We start from the raw sequence: 20,825 nt of genomic DNA, 5'->3' as shown, positions 1-20,825 counted from the left end.
TGTGGGCTTCCCCAACCTCCATACTACCTATGAGAAATCTTGGCATATCATGCTTCATGATTGCTATAACCAATTTGGGGTGAATGATAAGCTTCATGTTAAATCCTAATGATAAACACACAAATGTTCATTGTGTTGAATTGCCTTGGTTTACCAATTCTCTCCAATATTTGAGCATCTCACTTTCTTGCTTAATTACAAGTTTGTAGTTATTCAAGTCTTTTAGTTTTCAAGCAATCATAACACCCCCCCCCTTTTAGTTTAATTGTAGTTAGTTTATTTTCACTAGTTCTATTGGATTGCATTGGTGATTGAATACAACCATTTCCCCGAGGATCGATACCCCTTTTTACCATTATATTACGTTTTATTTGCAAACAAAGGGTGTAATTTGCTTGGTGGACTTGACATCCCACCAAGTTTTAGCGCCGTTGCCGGGGACATTGGTTATTATTATTTGATTGTTTATGCCTAGGTCTACAAGAACCGGTGAACTACTCTACAATCCGGAAATTGAAAAAGAAGTAAAAAAGATTGAAAAAGTTAGCCAAACAAGCAAAGCAACAACAACTCGTTCAAGCTTCTTCTTCTTCTCCACTAATCAACATAGAAGACCAAGTTCATACTTCCAGTGATACCGACACCGAGCCGAGTTCTCCAATTGTTGTTCGATCCTTTGAAGACATTCCATTTGAAAACTACATAGCCATGAATCGCACTCCACCTCACAATCTCAACCCAAACCCAAACAATCAAGATGCCAATACACCACCCCATCAACCAAGACAACAACCACAAGAACCTCTCATTGATATGCCACCTTGGAATTAAGCCCCTCCACAAAACCAACCCAATTATCAACCACTACAACCAATAAACCAACACTTCCACCAAAACAACCAACCTCAAAACAATGCTTTTCAAGTTCAACAAGTACATTACCCAAATCCACCCAATTACCAACCCCCTCCAATGTACCAAAACCCGATGTACCCACAACAACAACCTCCCTACAACCAATATCCTAACTACCAACCTTATGCACCACCAATGTACAATCACAACCAATACCCATACCTACCTTACCAACAACCACCCAATTACTTGCAAAAAAATCCCAATTACCCCAATCCACCCAATCCCCCTCAAGAGTTGACACTTAGACAAATGATGGAAACAGATGTTACTCATACACCTTTTGCTATTGTTTATCCCGCAAACCGCCGAGGAATTGAATTGAAGTCAAGTTTCATACATCAACCGACCAAGTTCCATGGATTGGATAGAGAAGATCCTCAAAAGAATTTGAAGTCTTTTCATATGATATGTGTTAGCATGTTGCCCGAAAATGTGACATTGGATGATTTCAAGTTAACCGCCTTCCTGCTCACCTTGGAAGATAAAGCTAGAGAGTGGTTATTTAACTTACCACCGGGATCTATTCACACATGGGAAGAGTTACTCAAAGCCTTCAATAGCAAGTTCTATCCCACCTCCCGAATTTCAAGCCAAAGAAGTGACATTTTGGGGATTCGTCAAGGGGAGAATGAGACTTTTCATGATTTTTGGGAGCGATTCAACAACTTGTGTACAAGTTGTCCTCAACACAACATTCCCGAACAACTACTTCTTCAAAAATTTTATGAGGGTATGAATGAAAAAGATCGAAGGATGATTAATGCTTCAAGTGGTGGTGACATCTTCAACAAGACACCTCAAGAGATAAGATCACTTTTTGGAACCATTTCTCAAAATCAAAGGAACTTTGGGACTCAAAATGAAATGAAGAGAAATTCTCCACAAGTGGTTGGTGAAGTTAGCAACACTCAACACTTGGAATCAAAGCTCTTGGATTTGACTAATGTGCTAAGTCAAATGGTGGTGGGAAGTGGTCAACAATTGATGGTATGCGGTATTTGTGCCATGACGGGGCATTATATGGATAAATGCCCCACACTTGAAGTGAACCGGAGGATGTGAATGAAATGGGAGGATATCAAGGTCAACCAAGACCCATGGGATTTCAAAACAACTTCAACCCAAATTGGCGGAATAACCCAAACAACCTATACCCACCAAAGCAAAATCCACCAAACATTTTCATGAGACCCCAACATCCACAATATCCTTCCCAAAAACCTCCATATCCCCAAACATCTCATTCCACTCCAAATTACCAACAACCTCCACAACAAGGCCAATCAAGTGGTAACAATCAAATGAGTCTTCAAGAACTTGCCACTTCTCTTGCTCAAAGCCAAACCCAATTTCAACAAGAGACCAAGAACACCTTCTCCAACATTCAAGCACAAATTGGAGACTTGGTCACCAATCTCAACAGGATAGAACAAAGGGGTAAACTTCCATCTCAAACCGAGAAGAACCCCAATGTGAGTGCAATAACCTTGCGAAGTGGGAAAACACTTGGAGAAAACAACCCTAAAAGAGTTTCAAGAGAAGACGAAGATGAAGTTATTATTGTTAAACCTTCGAAAGTTGTAGTTCCTCCAAAGGAACCGGTTGTTCCAAATATTGAGCAACCCGAATTTTCCAGCAAGACCATCAAGCCATTGGTCATACCACCACCCTTCCCTTCCCGGTTAGTCGCTTCAAAGAAAAACGAGGAAGAAAATGAATTATTTGAAACTTTCCGCGAGGTCCAAATCAACATTCCACTATTGAATGCTATTAAACAAATTCCAAGTTATGCAAAATTTCTCAAGGATTTGTGCACCAAGAAGAGGAAATTCAAAGCGAATGAAAAGATTCAAGTCAATGCAAACGTGTCTGAGGTTATCCAAAAGAAGTTACCTCCCAAATGCAAGGATCCGGGAATATTTGCTATCCCTTGTACCATTGGTGATTTGCATGTCGAAATGTCATGTTAGATCTTGGAGCCTCGATCAATGTGATGCCATATTCAGTTTTTCAATCTCTAAATGTTGGACCTTCGGAAGAAACCGGAGTAATCATTCAATTAGCGGACAAGTCAAGTGTGTCTCCAAGAGGAGTGTTGGAGGATGTTTTAGTACAAGTTAATCAACTTTTTTTTCCCGCAGATTTTTATGTCATTGATCTTGAAGAGAAGACCGCTTCCAAATCATCTATGATCCTCCTTGGAAGACCTTTCATGAATACCTCTCACACGATCATTGATGTCCACAAAGGGAAAATTACTATGGAGTTTGATGGAGAGATCATTGACTTCAACATCTTTGAAGCAATGAGGTACCCAAGCAACATTTCTCCATTGTACCGGGTTGATGTGATTGAGCCAATAAACGGGATAATACCTAAAGTATGCACACGCAAGATTCTTATGGAAGATTATTGCAAGCCTAAGAGAGAGGCTCAAAGAAGATTGAATCCTCCAATGATGGAAGTGGTCAAGAAGAAGATAATTAAAAGGTTCAAAAGATGCAAAGAGAAGAAAAAGGCATTTTATGACAAGCACATAACCCAAAAACACTTTATTCCGGGTCAAGAAGTTCTTCTTTATCATTCACGCTTAAAGATATTCCCGGGAAAATTGCGATCTCGATGGCACGGACCTTTTATTGTTATAAAAGTGTTTAATCACGGTGCGGTTGAAATTAAGAGTTTGGAAACAAATCAAATATTAAAAGTGAATGGGCACCGTTTGAAACCATTTTATGAAGGCTTTGACACGGGAGAATTTGACAACATACCATTGGAAACTCTGATTTACGAAGGTTGACAAAAACGGGGCTATGTCTTCGCAAAGACGTTAAATAAATGCATTGTGAATAAATAATCTCCTCTTGAAGTTTTGATGTTTCTAGGCTTGAAGTTGGTCAAAAATAAGCATCTTGAGGTTTAGCAATGATCTTGGTAAAGTATGGAAGAAAACCGGAGCTTGTGGAATGAAAAATTGCAAAAAATGTCAAAATATGCAACTTGCGCGGGTACCCGCGCAAAGCGCTGCGCGACCCAGACCCAGTCGTGCAATTTCCGAGCTCCAAATTACCCCCACACGAGTTGCATTCTGATGTATGCGCGCGGCTTCCCCCCACCCGCGCAAAGTTTGCGAGGGTACCCGCACAAATATGCCACTTCATAAGAAAATTTCGAGCCATTTCATATGTTTCCTTTGCGCGGTCAAGCTTTCATCCATGTGTATTTAGGCGGCATTGTACGACCCATGTGTTGCTTCTATACCGTCCTCGCGTGCGTCCTCCACCTTGATCCCGATATGATCCTTCCTTACTCTCATCCTAAGCATTGAGGACAATGCTTCATTTTAAGCTTGGGGTGAGGTATTCTTATATTTTATTTTTTATTGCATTTAGGTTATATATAGTTGAATTTAGAGTAAGTCATTTAGGTCATTCATAAAAATTGCATAAAAATTCAAAAATATTGCATATTTTGTTTCTTTCTTTTCTAATTTTCATACTTTTTAGTTGCATTTTAGTTTAAGTTTCATGCATTTTTGTTCTCTCTTGTCTTCTCATCCCTACAGGTACCATAGCGCCGAGTCATAAGTATTGAATCATAGATTGGTCCCGGGTCTTGATATGGAATTCCTTGTATCGGATAAATGGGACACGTTTTGAGCCTCACAGACCACTTTGAGACCGCTTGTGTGGGGGTCAGATGCAGGTAGCTTGATTGGGTCTAGGTGCGGAGGGATGTGGTTGGTCAAACCGATGTGTGCGAGCAAAGATTATCCCGGTAAAGTATTTTGAAGACATTGAAGACTCGCATCTTAGTTTTAGGGGTAGTACCCCTTAGTACTCCCGAGTCTCGTCCGAGCCTTACTTAGTTAGATTCTCACCACCTTTTTAAGATAGGTCATCATTTTTCTAGGGGTCTAGAGTAGATAGTTAGATATATTTTGTTTATCACAACTTGCATTAAGGTGCTTGATGAACTTTGAAGTGGGTCCCCTAATTCACATTTTTTGGGACCAAGTTTTTTCGGTAACACCCATTTTTGAGTCATGTCCCACCCTTTTTAGTTGACCTTGGCACATTGTCATTGATCATTAGGTATTCATGTTAGCCTCTATCTATTGCTCCATTTTCACTATTGGAGTCCTATGTTATATGGTGAAATTCCTTAGACCTTCAAAGAAGAAAGACAAGAAGAAAACACAAAAAAATGAAGAAATTGGAAAAGTGAAGACAAAAAGAAACAATGAAGAAGATTAAAGAAAAGCAACAAAAACAAAGAAGAAAAAAATGAAGAAAAAGAGCAACACAAAAAGAAGAACAAGAATCCAAGCTCAAGACTATCTTATAAAAAAAGAGAGAGAAAAAGATCGAGCTACAAAGAGGCTGAAGACCAAATAACAGAAGTTCAAGATTGAAGATTTAAGCTGTTAGGTTTAGATTTAGGATAAGTAGAATTTTTATTATTTTAATTTTAATTTTATTATTATTATTTTTTTTTATTTTTGGTGAGAAAAGGCTATGACGATGAGACGGTAAACTGTAAAGGACAGTACAAACGATAAGCCTCTGAAACCGGATGTTTACCCGGAGGCCGCGCTGCAAAACCCTATTTCGTAATATACACATTAGCCTGACAAATGTAGGACTCATAGTGTGTGAAGAGGCGCCTTTTCCTTCATGCACTATGGTCTACATTGGTGATTTAAAGTGCCCCCACTGGGCGCATCTCTGTTTCCTTTGTCTTGCACACTGCGACTACATCTAGTTGTGATCTATTCGCCCATCAAGTGGTTGAGAATGTGGTTTATGGCTCTAAAGCGGAGAACATTTTGAAGATGCGTAGGGTCCATGAAGGACTAATTCTGAGCATGTTGACTGATGTTGACCAAGTTCTATGGTATCTTTCTTTTTCCTTTTTTTAGTTTAGCTCATCCCGAGCTCATTTTAGTCTTGTTCTAACTTGAGGACAAGTTAGGTTTAAGCTTGGGGTGATTTGATAGCTTATTTTATTTCCTTATTTTTATTAGTTTATTTTAGACTTTTAGCTCTTTTTATTAGTATTGCATTGTATATTCTTTATTTTCTTTATCATGGATCGTATCGGGGACTTTTTATTTTGCATGAGGAATTTTGCAGGATTTTGGAGCTCATTGCGGTTGCGGTTTGACTGGAGTTGGGCTTAGTGGGCTTCTCGATGCATTATTGGGCTTTACGGATCCATTAAAGGAGATTTGGGCTTAAAAAGGCTAAAGACTTAGATGAAGTGGGCTTGTGAAGATGGATCATGGATTGTTATTTTGGGCTTGGAGCATCCATATTTGAAGCTAAAAGATGATTGGTTAATTTGAATCATGTGGGATATGGAGGGGACCAAGGGAATCTTTGGTAGTGGGATGGTTAGTGGAGGAAAAATGAGCCAATAGCATTCCAACAGCACTTGCGCGGGTGGAATCTCCGTCGCGCGGGTACCCGCACAACTGCCCAGTTTTGGGCATTTTGGTCATTTGGCTTGCCATTACCTTGGGGGGTTGGATCTATCAGCTATACTCTCGATTTTACACCATTGGAAAGCTGAAGAAGGCGATTTTGAAGCTCAAGACTCATTTCTTTTCATCTTTCCAAGTTATTGGTAGTTTCTTTATGCAATTAGACTTTTGTGATTGTTATTCTAGTGCCATGAGTGGCTAAACTCTCTATTTTGGTATACCTTGGCTAAAACCTCTGAATGTTTGTGGGTTTTTGAAGGATTTATGCTTATTTATCATTTATCTTATGTCTATGATTCTAGTTCATATTTCCTATGCTTGTTTAGTGCTTTGATCATGAGCTTGGTACTTAAATAAGCAATTGTTGGTTTATTTCTTTGGTTTAGCATTGAATCATTGAATTTACTTAGAACAAGGGCCTTATGATGGTAGAAATCATCTCTAGCTTATGAATCATAACTCCTTTATGGATGTGTAAGCATTGACATCCTCTAGGAATTGGAGATTTCTTCATTCTTAAGGCTAATCAACTTCTTGGGTTCAATTGCTTCAATTGGATCTTTGATTTTGATTAAGAAGGTGTGTTGTGGGCTTCCCCAACCTCCATACTACCTATGATAAATCTTAGCATATCATGCTTCATGATTACTATAACCAATTTGGGGTGAATGATAAGCTTCTCGTTAAATCCTAATGATAAACACACAAATGTTCATTGTGTTGAATTGCCTTGGTTTAACAATTCTCTCCAATATTTGAGCATCTCATTTTCTTGCTTAATTGCAATTTTTTAGTTATTCAAATCTTTTAGTTTTCAAGCAATCATAACACCCCCCCCCCTTTTAGTTTAATTGTAGTTAGTTAGTTTATTTTCACTAGTTCTATTGGATTGCATTGGTGATTGAATACAACCATTTCCCCGAGGATCGATACCCCTTTTTACCATTATATTACGTTTTATTTGCAAACAAAGGGTGCAATTTGCTTGGTGGACTTGACATCCCACCAGTATATACCCTTTGGGTTTTACTTATTCCTTGATGCAGTACTTTTACTGACATTTTTGTCCATCTTCCCTCGTTTCTCTGACATTGCGTCATGTATGTAAATAATTTGTTTTCATAACTCAAAACCATGCTTTCATTTTGGTTGTAAAAACAATCAGAATGCATGTTTCTTGACTCAAAATTAAACCATATATGCCTTTAATTTGAGCTTAAAACAGAAAGAGTGAACCATAGATCAAATTAAAAGAAAGAAAGAGACAAGTAACGACCAACTTACGCTTTGCTGGCAACATAGATCACATAAAGAGGATATGAAGATACAACAATGGCAGCATACGAACCAATATTAACAATGACACATTTTTTCCTCTTGATCATTCCTTCAATCACAACTCTTGTTACCAAACTCGTACCTATAACATTCACTTTCACCATATTCATCCAAACTTCTTCAACCTCATGAAAAAACCTAGCCACAAGATAAGTCACCCCGACATTATTCACCAAAATACCTACGTCAAGTTGTTCACCATAAATCATCTTTTGCATCTCCCTAACTCCGACCACCATATTCACGTCGGAAAAATCCATAGTGAAAATCTTGATCTTTGTGGTTGGGTGCATCGATACAATCTCATCAGAATCTTCGTTATTATATTATATGGTAAGTTGAGCTATTATGTCTTTGTAAAGAAAAAGAAAACCAAATACAGAAAATGGAGCAATTATATCTTCGCATATCTTTATTTCATTTATATTTTTTTAATCTATTGTACATATATTTGATTATATTATAGGGTAAATGGAACAATTATGTCTTTACATATGTATATTGCATTTATGTTGCAAATCGGATACAATCGAAATTTAGTATCAAAATTGGAAAGTATTGAAAAGTTAGTGTTAGAATCGCAAAAGAAAAACATAGTGACTTTTGCGCCATGTTTTTTTTTCGCTTCTGAGACGTCATCATGTCACGTTAGCAATGACAACCGGATGACCTGAAGCAAACTGGTCATCTGATCGGTATTGCAATACATTGAAAAACATAGTGACTTAATTGTAACAGAAACAAAACACGGTATCAAAATCGAAAAAAAAAAAGTAAAAAGTTAATGACCTTTGTGTCATTTACCCATAAATATTATTATAATAAAAACTACGAGGAAGTTATGAAAAATTACAAAGAAAGAGATAATAAATTAAGAGTTTTAAAACCAACAAACCTACTTGACTTTTAGGTTAGACTTTCTATTATACATGGTAATTAAAATGACCGAGTAGTGAACGGTGATTCCTTTATCGGTAAGTCTGTGCATAGCATAGGTTATATTAGACCACCTACCTAAAATTTTAGGTCTGCGAACATGAGGACCAAAACCATAATCAAAATCATGAAATTGTTTCATAACTTGTAGTCTTACACCCACAACGAATTTGGTTCCAACAGAAATATGTAATGCCATTTGAAAAGTAAAGCGCAGTTGAAAGAAAAAAGATTCCAGAACCCACCTTCTTCTTTAGGCACCAAAACCTTTTTCCATTTCACAAAACATATTTTCTTTTCCCTTGTTTGACCTCCCAAAAAGAAGTGGCATATCAAATTTTAAAGCATTTAAGGATCGAATTCGGAGATATAAAGATTGACATGAAGACCCGACTTCGAAAAGTAGCTCAGCCTCTAGTTAGATAACATTTTAACTTTCAATTCTTAAGTCTCATTCATCTTTGGATGCCAATTTTTTTTCCCTTTTATCAAACATATTTTCTTTTCGTCATTATCCACCCAAAAAATAAAATCTCAAGTTCTTCAAACAATTGAGGAATCATCACACTATGAAATAAGTATTATTATATTTAATTGATATAAATTTTGTATTAAGCTGAATATAGACATTATATTAATAATTAGATCAATTTTTAATTACAGAAATATGAGACCTAACTTTGGGCGATGATAAAACATATGTGAGCCGACAATGCATTATTATTGGACATGGACTTTATTATATGTGTATCAAACTTCATACATTTAATCATGTAAGTTGGTCCCATTAACACCTCATCAAACTTTCTATTTCAGCTAAGTTTTGGATTTTAATGCATCACCATTCACCAATCATATTCTGTCACCTTAATTTCCCTCAATTTAGTGAATATTGTTAAAGATTTACATACTTATAATAATTATCATGAAAAACTTATACAATATCTTTTAAAGATTTACATATAAGTAGACATCAAGTTATGAGGATTAACGGATAGACAAACGAGGTTTCAATTCAAGAATTTATGAATCTACCCAATGTTTAATATATATATTTTTTTCAATGGAAGTGAAAGTTTATTAAATAAAATGGATACTGACTTGAGAGGGTAACCAATTTTTCAATTTCTTCATATTTAGTCACTAATTTTTTTTCGTGTTTGATTTACCCCTGAATTATTTGAAATTGTTTATATTTTACCCTTATGACCGGTCATAAGGGTAAAATGTGAACATTTCAAATAATAATGGGTAAATCAAGTGTGAAAAAAAGTTTAGTGACTAAATATAAATTAGTTGAAAGTTTGTTACCATTTTAAGTCATTATTTCTTTTTTTTTAATTATCCTTTAGTTTATTTTACTTATTGGTAGCAATTACTTAGATTAATAATTTTGATTTCAATCACTATGATTTGTTTTGTGTTGTGTTTGTAAGGAGTATTACAGAATAGAATGCATTTCGTATAACCATGTTGTAGTTCATTACTTTAATCCTAGTCAATGAGATAAACTTTTAACTAGAGTTTCTTTATTTACGTATTAGTGAAACGCCAACCCACAAATAATAAATAATAAGTAGAGTTTCACAAAGGCAAAAAGACATATATACGAACAATAAAACGGAATATAGATCGAAAATCGAAAAGAGCATGGTGAGAATGTACATATAGAACCAACATACAAATAGAAAATGTAGATATAAGTAATAACTGTTGGTGATTTTATCACCAAATATATTTTAGTGTAATGGATTTAACAAGTGTTTTCAAGAATAATGTTTTAGTTATATTACAAGTTAGGGGGTGCGGGAGTGCACACTTGTATTTACTAAACATTATTACTACTGAACCCTAATCTACTGTGTCAAGTTTTTTTAAGAACAGTACAAGGACGAAATTGTCATTCTTGAAAGATGGAAACTGTTTTTCATTTATCTGTTGTTTGGATAAGTTAGGGAAAAACGGTATATAGTTTTGAAACACAGAGAAAACAAGTTACACTTCTTCTTCATCTTCATCTTATCAAAATTGATTCTGATTTTGTGCCTAAAATCAGAATTGCTGCATCAGGAATTATCCCAAGTTTGGATTTCGTGATACCCAAGGCATATAGGGTCGAAATATCAAACAAGGAAAGTGCTTACACGATTCCTGTTTGTGATCCAGATTTTCATAACCCTATTTCGAATTTCCCCAACAATCTTGTTTGATATTTTCGTTTTCTGGAGAAAAAGATGGCTGACAATTCACTGAAAGATATGAATACTTCCTTTGGCAAATTGGAGAAATTTCAGGGCCAAGATTTCAGACGTTGGCAAAAGAAGATGCACTTCTGGTTGACCACTTTGAGGTTGTCTATGTTCTTTCTACTCCAAAACCAGAAGAGGTTGAAGATGCAAGTCTGGAACAGATCAGAAGGAGGAGCAAATGGGAGAATGACAACTACATCTGTCTTGGTCACATTCTGAATGGTATGTGTGATTCCCTCTTTGACACTCATCAAAATATTGAAACTGCAAGTGAATTATGGAACACACTTGAAGCAAAATATATTGCAGAAGATGCTTCAAGTAAAAAGTTCATTGTTTCTGATTTCAACAATTATAAAATGGTTGATTCTCGATCTGTAATGGAACAATATAATGAAATCCTACGAATTTATGGTCAATTCAAACAACACGACATGTCCATGGACGCATCCTTTGCTGTTTCAAGTGTGATTGATAAACTTCCACCCTCATGGAAAGATTTCAAACACCATCTGAAACATAGAAAGGAAGAGATAAGTTTGATTCAACTTCGGAGTCATTTGAAAATCGAAGAAGGACTTCGTGATCAAGAAAATGACAAAGGAACTGGAAAGGGCAAATCTGAATTTGGACAGCCCCAAGTTCATATGGTTGAATGTGATAAAGAAGACAATTCTAATCACAAGGGCAAGGGTAAAAAACGTAAGTATGAGGGTAACAACAAAAAATCCAACAAAAAATACAAGGATTCCAAGGAACTTGTGTGTTGGAGATGCCATCTGAAAGGGCATATGAAACGTGACTGCCAGGTGAAACTTGGAAATAAAGGTGCTAGTGATAGTGGAAAAGAGGGTGCTAGTGGTGGCAGTGAGTCTCATGATCAATCTGCAACCAAAGGTTAATTAACTATTGATCTTGTAAGTTCAGTATTCAATGTTATGCTACTAACTCCAGAAGTTTCTTTTGTACTGGGGGCTGATACAAATTCATGGTGGCTTGATACATGTTCTACACATCACGTGTGTAATGATGAACGATGGTTCACGAAGTTGAACATAATAAATAAAGGTTCTGTCTTACACATGGCGGATGAAGGATCAAAGCCAATTTTAGGAACTGGTGTTGTTAGTATTACGTTTACTTCTGGAAAAACAATTAGTTTGTTTGATGTTTATATGTTCCAAAGGTTCGAAAGAACCTTGTGTCTAGTGGTTTGTTGAACTGTATGGGTTATAAACAAGTTATCGAGTCGAACAATTATGTGTTGTCTAAATGTGGAATATTTGTGGGATTTGGTTATTATTGTGACTGTGTTTTTAAGTTAAATGTTATAAGTTGTTTTGCATCACATGTCCAATCTACTTTTATGACTTCTGCATCTAATCTTGATAATTCTATGTTATGGCATAATAGATTAGGACATGTTCATATTAAAAGAATGATTGAAATGTCAAAATCCGGATTGATTCCAGCTTTTGACATTAATTCTGAAAAATGCAAAACTTGTATGTTAACTAAAATCACGAAACAACCGTTTCCAAATGTTAATAGAAAATCAGAAGTGTTGGAATTGATTCATAGTGATCTATGTGATTTCCATGCTACACCTTCCTTGGGAAATAAAGAGTACATTGTTACCTTTATTAATGATTCAAGTCGGTTTTGTTATGTATACTTGTTACATTCCAAAAATGAAGCTTTGGAAAAGTTTAAAGTATATAAAACCGAAGTCGAATTACAGTTAGGTATTTCGATAAAATGTCTTAGGACGGATAGGGGAGGAGAGTACATGGATTCTGAATACTTTCAATCGGTTGGAATCATTCATGAAACCACAGCTCCTTACAATCCACAACAAAATGGTGTTGCTGAACGGAAAAATCGAGTTTTAAAAGAAATGGTAAATTCGATGCTTTCTTTTTCGGGTTTAAGTGAAGGCTTTTGGGGTGAAGGTATGCTCACAACTAATTATGTGCTAAACCGGGTTCCTAATAAACGGAACAAAGTTACTCCTTATGAACTTTGGCACAAGAAAGCACCAAATTTGAATTATTTTCGAATTTGGGGATGTCGAGCAGTTGTGAAATTACCCGAACCTAAAAAGAAAAATTTGGGTGAAAGAGGAATTGACTGCATATTTATTGGATATGCAGAACATTCCAAAGCTTATAGGTTTTATGTTATAGAACCTAATGAGGCATATTCCGTTCATACCATTATAGAGTCGCGAGATGCGATTTTTGATGAGCTGAGGTATTCTTCAATTCAAAGACCAAAAGATCTGATTCCAAGCACAAGTGAGGTGCCTAAATCAGATGGTAAGGAAGTTGTTTCAATTCCAGAAACACAGCAACTTCATAAAAGCAAACGATGTCGAGTCGCGAAAAATTTTGGCGAGGACTTTCAACTATTTTTGGTTGAAGGTTCGAGGGATAAAGTGAAGAAACAATACTCATATTCCTCTCATCTTGAGACTGATCCAAAGACTTTTAAGGAAGCTATGGAGTCTTGAGATGTTGTGTTTTGGAAAGAAGCGGTTGATGAAGAAATGTCATCCATTATGGAGAACAATGTTTGGGTGTTATCTGATTTACCTCCTGGTTCTAAACCTTTGGGATGTAAATGGATTTTCAAGAAGAAAATGAAGGTAGATGGAACCATTGATAAATTCAAGGCTCGTCTGGTCATACAAGGTTTTAGACAAAAGGCCGGTATCGATTATTTTGATACGTATGCACCGGTAGCACAGATTTATACCATTAGATTGTTACTTGCTTTGGCAGCTATTCACAATCTAGTCATTCATCAAATGGATGTTAAAACAACTTTTTTGAATGGTGATCTTGACGAGGAAGTGTATATGAAACAACCAGAAGGTTTTGTTTTTCCTGGAAATGAACAAAAAGTGTGTAGACTTGTGAAATCATTGTATAGACTTAAACAAGCTCCAAAACAATGGCATTTAAAGTTTGATGAAGTAATTTTGTCGAATGGTTTTTCTTTAAACCAATCTGACAAATGTGTTTACAGCCGTTTTGATTCATCTGGATATGGTGTGATCATTTGCTTGTATGTAGATGATATGTTGATTTTTGGCACTGATCAAAATCAAATTAATGCAACAAAGAATTTGTTGTCTTCAAAGTTTTCTATGAAGGATATGGGGGAGGCGGATGTAATCCTTGGAATAAGGATTAAACGGGTGAATAAGGGACTTGCTATTACACAATCACATTACATTGAGAAAATTCTCAAGCGGTTCAATTATAGTGATTGTACACCCGTTAGCACCCCTATGGATTCAAGCATGAAATTGATGCCTAATAGAGGTAGATCAGTTTCTCAACTTGAGTACTCGCAAGCTATTGGATCTTTGATGTATGCTATGACTAGCACTCGTCCTGATATAGCTTTCGCAGTGGGAAGATTGAGTAGATTTACTCATAATCCTAGTACTCAACATTGGCAAGCGGTTCATCGTGTTTTCAAGTATTTGAAAGGAACCAAGGATTATTGTTTGTGTTATTCAGGATTTCCTTCAGTCTTGGAAGGATATTCTGATGCGAGTTGGATATCCAATAGAGAAGATCATTCTTCTACAACTGGTTGGGTATTCTTGCTTGGTGGAGGTGCTATCTCATGGGCATCTAAGAAGCAATCTTGTATAACAAGTTCAACAATGGAATCTGAATTTATTGCATTGGCTGCTGCAAGCAAGGAAAATGGTTAAAGAATTTGATTTATGAGATTCCATTGTGGAGGAAACCGATTTCGCCATTATCTATCCGTTGTGATAGTGTTTCTACTTTGAGTAAATCTTATAGTCAAGTTTATATTGGTAAATCGAGACACATTGATGTTAGACATGGGATGATTAGAAATCTAATAATGGATGGTGTGATTTCGATTGAGTTTGTAAAATCACAACAAAATTTGGCGGACCATCTCACTAAGAGTTTGGCGCGAGACTTAGTGCACAAGTCTGTTATAGGGATGGGCTTAAAGTCCTTGTAAATTCTTATGAATGAGACACCCAATTCCCCTCTGATACAATGTTAGAGGTTGAATTCAATGTGGAAAGCTTATTTATATGAATTGGAACACACATTATAACCATCCCAAGGTACGTGTGTTTGAACCTGTAGAGACCAGGATGAATTTGATTTCTTAATGATTCTTTTGATAAAATGTATACATGTACATGAATAAAAGAATCACATATATGATCGTGAAGTGTAGCCGTACTTCAAAGAGTTTGGGACTTGGCTTTTATACGATCAAGAATGGATTGGGACACACAGCTTTATAATTAGTGTCAAGTTATTTTGTTTTAGATGATTGTAAAACTAATGTGTATATTATCTTCAGATATTCAAAAGAGTTGCTGGGTTCAATCTTTAAGATACCTTGATTTCTCGAATGTTTGAAATGTGTAATATACTAACATGAAAATTCAATCGTATCGATATTTTCATTTATGCATTAGTTTCGTTTCTTTTGTTTTTTAAGTTTGTTAATTCAAGGTTACACTAAAATAGGGTAGGATTGTTGGTGATTTTATCACCAAATATATTTTAGTGTAATGGATTTAACAAGTGTTTCAAGAATAATGTTTTAGTTATAATACAAGTTAGGGGGTGCGGGAGTGCACACTTGTATTTACTAAACATTATTAGTACTGAACCCTAATCTACTGTGTCAAGTTTTTTTAAGAACAGTACAAGGACGAAATTGTCATTCTTGAAAGATGGAAACTGTTTTTCATTTATCCGTTGTTTGGATAAGTTAGGGAAAACGGTATATAGTTTTGAAACACAAAGAAAACAAGTTATGCTTCTTCTTCATCTTCATCTTATCAAAATTGATTCTGATTTTGTGCCTAAAATTAGAATTGCTGCATCAGGAATTATCCCAAGTTTGGATTTCATAACCCTATTTCGAATTTCCCCATCAATAACTAAGAAGAAAAGTATCATTAAAACAAGTTGAAAGTACAAACAATGAAAACTAGGCAAAATACACAAATAATGTAAAGGCAACTAGCACCTCCACTACTCATGTACTACTTCACGACCTTGATCTTATGCATCCACGCTCTCTAATCAAATCCCGTGTCTTTGTAAAGAGAAAAACCTCATTCAAAATTAACATTGCATTATCTTCACACTTCTTTATCGTATATTCTTTCTTCCTCGCACAATCTACAACGATAGTCTCCACCATCTAGATTGAAAACTGTTGTCTGTCTTAAGTATATGTCTGAAACCACCACAATCTTTGTTTCTTCAATTTCTATGTGATTAAAGTCGCTTCTATTGTATTTCTAAGTATTGTTTCTATATCACGCGATTACTATAACATCCTCACTTTTGTGACCTTCATATATAACTTGTGCTCATTCTTAATAAAATTTAGAACCATTTATGGGATAATGACTTGAAATGGTAACAAATTTTTAATTTTGTTCACATTTAGTCATTAAACTTTTTTCGTGCTTGATTTATCCTAAATTATTTGAAATTGTTCATATTTACTCTTATGACCGGTTATAACTGGTCATAACGGTAAAATGTGTACAATTTTAAATAATTCAAAGGTAAATCAAATACAAAAAAATTTCGTTACGGTTTCAAGTCATTATCCCTAAATAAAATGCAATAAATGCAATAGCAGGATGCTAGATGCAATGGGTAGAATTACATATGACAGAAAACATGAGAATTACATATGACAGAAAAACATGAGAATTACACCAATTTTTCCAAGTCATACTTGAGATTTTAGCCATATGCTTAATCAAGTTGTACGTAACAATTGTCTTGTATCTACCGTCTCCAAGAATTTATAGATCTACGACTCTTTAATACATGAACATAAGATTGAATATGAAGTCTAATTTTCGATACATGGAAGCACGACATCAAGAAAATAGTACTCCAAATGATAATTTTTGTTATATCGTTTTTTATATGCATGTTATGAAAGGAATAAAATTACACTACGTTCAAAAGAAATCAAATTACACCGTCAAATATCCTAATCGTTATAAATATGACAATCACAAAAAAAAAAAAAAAAAAAAAAAAAAAAAAAAAAAAAAAAAGTAAGAATAGTGAAAACACAAATATAATTGAAATCCTTGTGGAGAAAACCAGAGGCACAACTTTGTCTATACTATAAAGGAGAATCTCACATGGTGAAAATGGCTAAAGAAAAGGAAAAGAAAATACATAAAGTAATGATAAGAAGAGACAGATATATATACTAAAGTCCCAGTATTTTCATCGATTTGACAAAAAAGTCCTAAACTTTATTTTTTTGGCAGTAAAGTCCAAATTACCGGCAGTTTTTGACACTTTTACCATTTTTTCCCGGTTAGCCGGTAATTAGGATTTTTTGTCAAAAAAAATAAAGTTTAGGACTTTCTTGTCAAATCGTCAATTAGGACTTTATTGTCAAAAAAATAAAGTTTAGGATTTTCTTGTCAAATCGTTGAAAATATTAGGACTTTAGTGTATATATCCTTTTTTTTTGTTAAAAATTTAATGGTTTGATACTCTTTAAGCATAAGAGTTATTAAAACATTCTCTAGTCAGCTAGATCCTATTGAAATCTTTAACATTTGCTTGTTGTTAAATCGTTTTTTTAATCTCAACAAACCGACATTGAAAAAAATGGAGATAATTAAAAAAGAAAGAAAGAACAAGAGTTGTGTTGCCCTTTTGCAGTCCCAAAAATGGAGAAATAAGAAACCAAAAAAAACGAAATTGCCCTGGCTTTATACAAACACAAACAACACATGCCTAGTCAAAAAGGTGTGAATGTGGAGAAGGGCAATTTCGTTTTTTTCGGTTTCTTATTTCTCTATTTTTGGGACTGCAAAAAGTCAACACAACCCTGGTTCTTTCTTTCTTTCTTTCTTGATTATCTCAATTTTTTTCAGTGTCGGTTTGTTGAGATTAAAAAAACGATTTAACAAGAAACAAATATTAAGGATTTCAATAGGATCTAGTTGATTAGAGAAGGTTTCAATAACTCTTATGCTTAAAGAGTATCATACCATTAAATTTCTAACCAAAAAAAATTATATATACACTACAGTCCCAATATTTTTAACGATCTGACAAGAAAGTCCTAGACTTTATTTTTTTGACAGTAAAGTCCTAATTGATGATTTGACAAGAAAGTCCTAAACTTTATTTTTTTTTGACAAAAAAGTCCTAATTATCGGCTAACCGGGAAAAATGGTAAAAGTGTCAAAAACTGCCGGTAATTTGGAATTTACTGTCAAAAAAATAAAGTTTAGGACTTTCTTGTCAAATCGATGAAAATATTGGGACTTTACTGTATATATCCATAAGAATCGATATCTAGATAATTTTATATAATTGGTTTTCCAAATCTCTTAATAATATTAAAATAATCCTTATAAATACAAAATTTTCATAATTGATGGTTAACTTGAGAACCAAACAAATAACTCCTTGAAGTTAAATATTAAAAATAAGTGAAATGTCATAAAATATGACAACCAATAATAATTTATTTGCTCTACAAGTTATTAAAAATTATATCTAATTGAACAATAATTTTTTATTATTAAATTTACTATACCATTTTCAAGCTATTTAGACTCTACGTAACCAGCTATATGCACGTAGTAAATGATATAATAAAACAAAAAAAAATGTTGGTAAATTGGATACAATTAGATGTTTACGGTATGTCTTCTTGCATACACTACTTAGGAACCTCAAAAGTTTGTCTCCTTTCACAAAGTTTTTGGTACCAACAATGCATCCAAGTTGCTCACGGTATGTTTTCTTGTATATCACTAACCTCGATATCCATAATACCAATACCCCGTTTAACATGAAACTTGTATATATATAGGTCTAAAGCCCCAATTTCTCATAAATATCTATCTCTAACTTTGATACCAACAATACCGATGTTTATTTAAACAAATATATTCAAATGACTAAAACTTTGTCACAATAACCTAAAGGTTCTAAGTTTGAATGGTGTCTACATATATGTGTGTATATGTTTGTTAGTTTCTTTTTAAGTCTTACTTAGTTTCAAGCTAGTAAAGTTTCTTCAAGATAAATATGTAATCTTGTTATGGTCAACTGATTGTTTAAGGTGAAATAACATAAAATAACAACCAATAACACATCATTTGTTTTTTAAGTCACTAAACTTTTAATTACAGACAAATGACCAAGAAACATTTTTTTTGCTTTTATTATACCATTGAGTATGTTGATATAACTTTCAATGCGGAGTCCGTGTAGGTTAGGAATGAGTTATGTCCGGTAAAAGATGTAGTCGATAGTATAATAAAGCAAAAAAGTTTGTTAGTTGAATAAGATTAGAAGTTTAGTGACTTAGGTGATGTTTGTTTTGCAGATGCAATATGTTTGCAGTCTTTGGATCACATCTGTTGACTTCTGCAATAGAAGAGGTAGACTAAACGTCTGTAGTATGCAAGAAGAAGACTGTTTATTTTTTAACGTTTATATGTTGTTAAAATAAACTAAAATTTAAATAAACTAGTTTTTTAAACTTAAAAGAGTTTTTGCAATATTGAAATTTAAACAGAACTAGTTTTATACATTGAAAGGTTCCATCAAATTCAAATTTCTTTCAATTTTAATTCATTTAAGATATCCAATATTGGAATCATATCAACCATTTGTCGCGGGTCAATATAATTTTTTTATAACATTTTCATTTCCCTAACCAATTTTTTTTATGTGACATTATATTATATTTAATGTGTCTGTCTAAATTATTTTGTATTTTAATAACAATAAGACAATTTTGTCATTTTTTAAATAGTGTGTCGTAATATAAATAATAAAAGTAAAATGATATGAATTAATAGATATGTTGGATATTTGTTGTATTAATTTCGTTGTAGTTAAAAGAAGAAAGTATTACAAAAAAAGGCATTCATACAAAAAATATTAATGTTCGAAGAGATTACAAAAAAGAAACATTTGGAAGAAAAAAAAGGCTTTAGAAGAAGAAAAAAGAGGCATTCGAGAAAGATGTGTTTTTTTTAAGGGTAGAAGATATCTGAAGATGTTAGAAAATCCTAATCTACATTTACGTAGGGAAGATGATGCACATACCTTTTTAGGTTCGCGGTCTTTTAAAAAACAAACATTCTGCGAAAGCTAATGTCTATATGTAATCTACGTGACGTAGATAAAAGATGCCAAAAAGATCTGTAGATATAAAACAAAAACCACCTTAAAGAACAAATAAAATTCCATTGGCTGCCAATTTGTTATATCTTTCATAAAAATAAATACAGAGCAACAATGAAAGAAATGTTGAATAAAAGGAAAATATCACTCTAACATAGCACAGTCAAATACAACATTTAAAAAACAAACAAAAAAAAAACAAAAAACAAAACTGCACTGACATGAACACATTGTAGTACAAGAAAAAAGGGTTTCAAACATCTTCACCACAAATTACATGAAAGTCATTTCGTAAGGGAAAATGACATTTGAGGGTAACTAACTGTTGCGTTTGTTCTCATTTGGTCACTTTACTTTTTATGTACTCAATATACCATCGAACTTGTTGTTTGTGTTCATCATAACCCTTTTGACCGACATTCGACCGACTATCACCTATGATAGCCGGTCAAAGGGTTATGGTGAACACAAACAACAAGTCCGATGGTATATTGAGTATAAAAAAAGGAAATTGACCAAATGAGGACAAACTCAACAGTTGGTTACCCTCCTGAGTTATTTTCCCTTTACTCATTTACAGAAAATCCCACGTTATCTCCTGCTTATATTAATGACTTTATGAGATTCATTTTTGCTTCTCTTCAAAACATAACCCACGAAAGAACATTATTCATACCTGTA

The 20,825-nt window shown here is 34.2% G+C and overlaps 1 pseudogene; it reads right to left on the bottom strand.

Annotated features, from left to right (window-relative positions):
- Positions 1-7,683: 7,683 nt before the first annotated feature.
- LOC145158235 (very-long-chain 3-oxoacyl-CoA reductase 1 pseudogene) lies at positions 7,684-8,034 on the bottom strand (annotated as a pseudogene).
- Between the last annotated feature and the right edge of the window lie 12,791 nt (positions 8,035-20,825).

The sequence above is a fragment of the Lactuca virosa genome, chromosome 2 (assembly GCF_052849685.1).
Source record: "Lactuca virosa cultivar CGN04683 chromosome 2, Lactuca_virosa_CGN04683_v6, whole genome shotgun sequence".
In the NCBI taxonomy this organism is placed as follows: Eukaryota; Viridiplantae; Streptophyta; class Magnoliopsida; order Asterales; family Asteraceae; genus Lactuca; species Lactuca virosa.
This window is presented reverse-complemented; position numbering and strand designations above follow the sequence as displayed.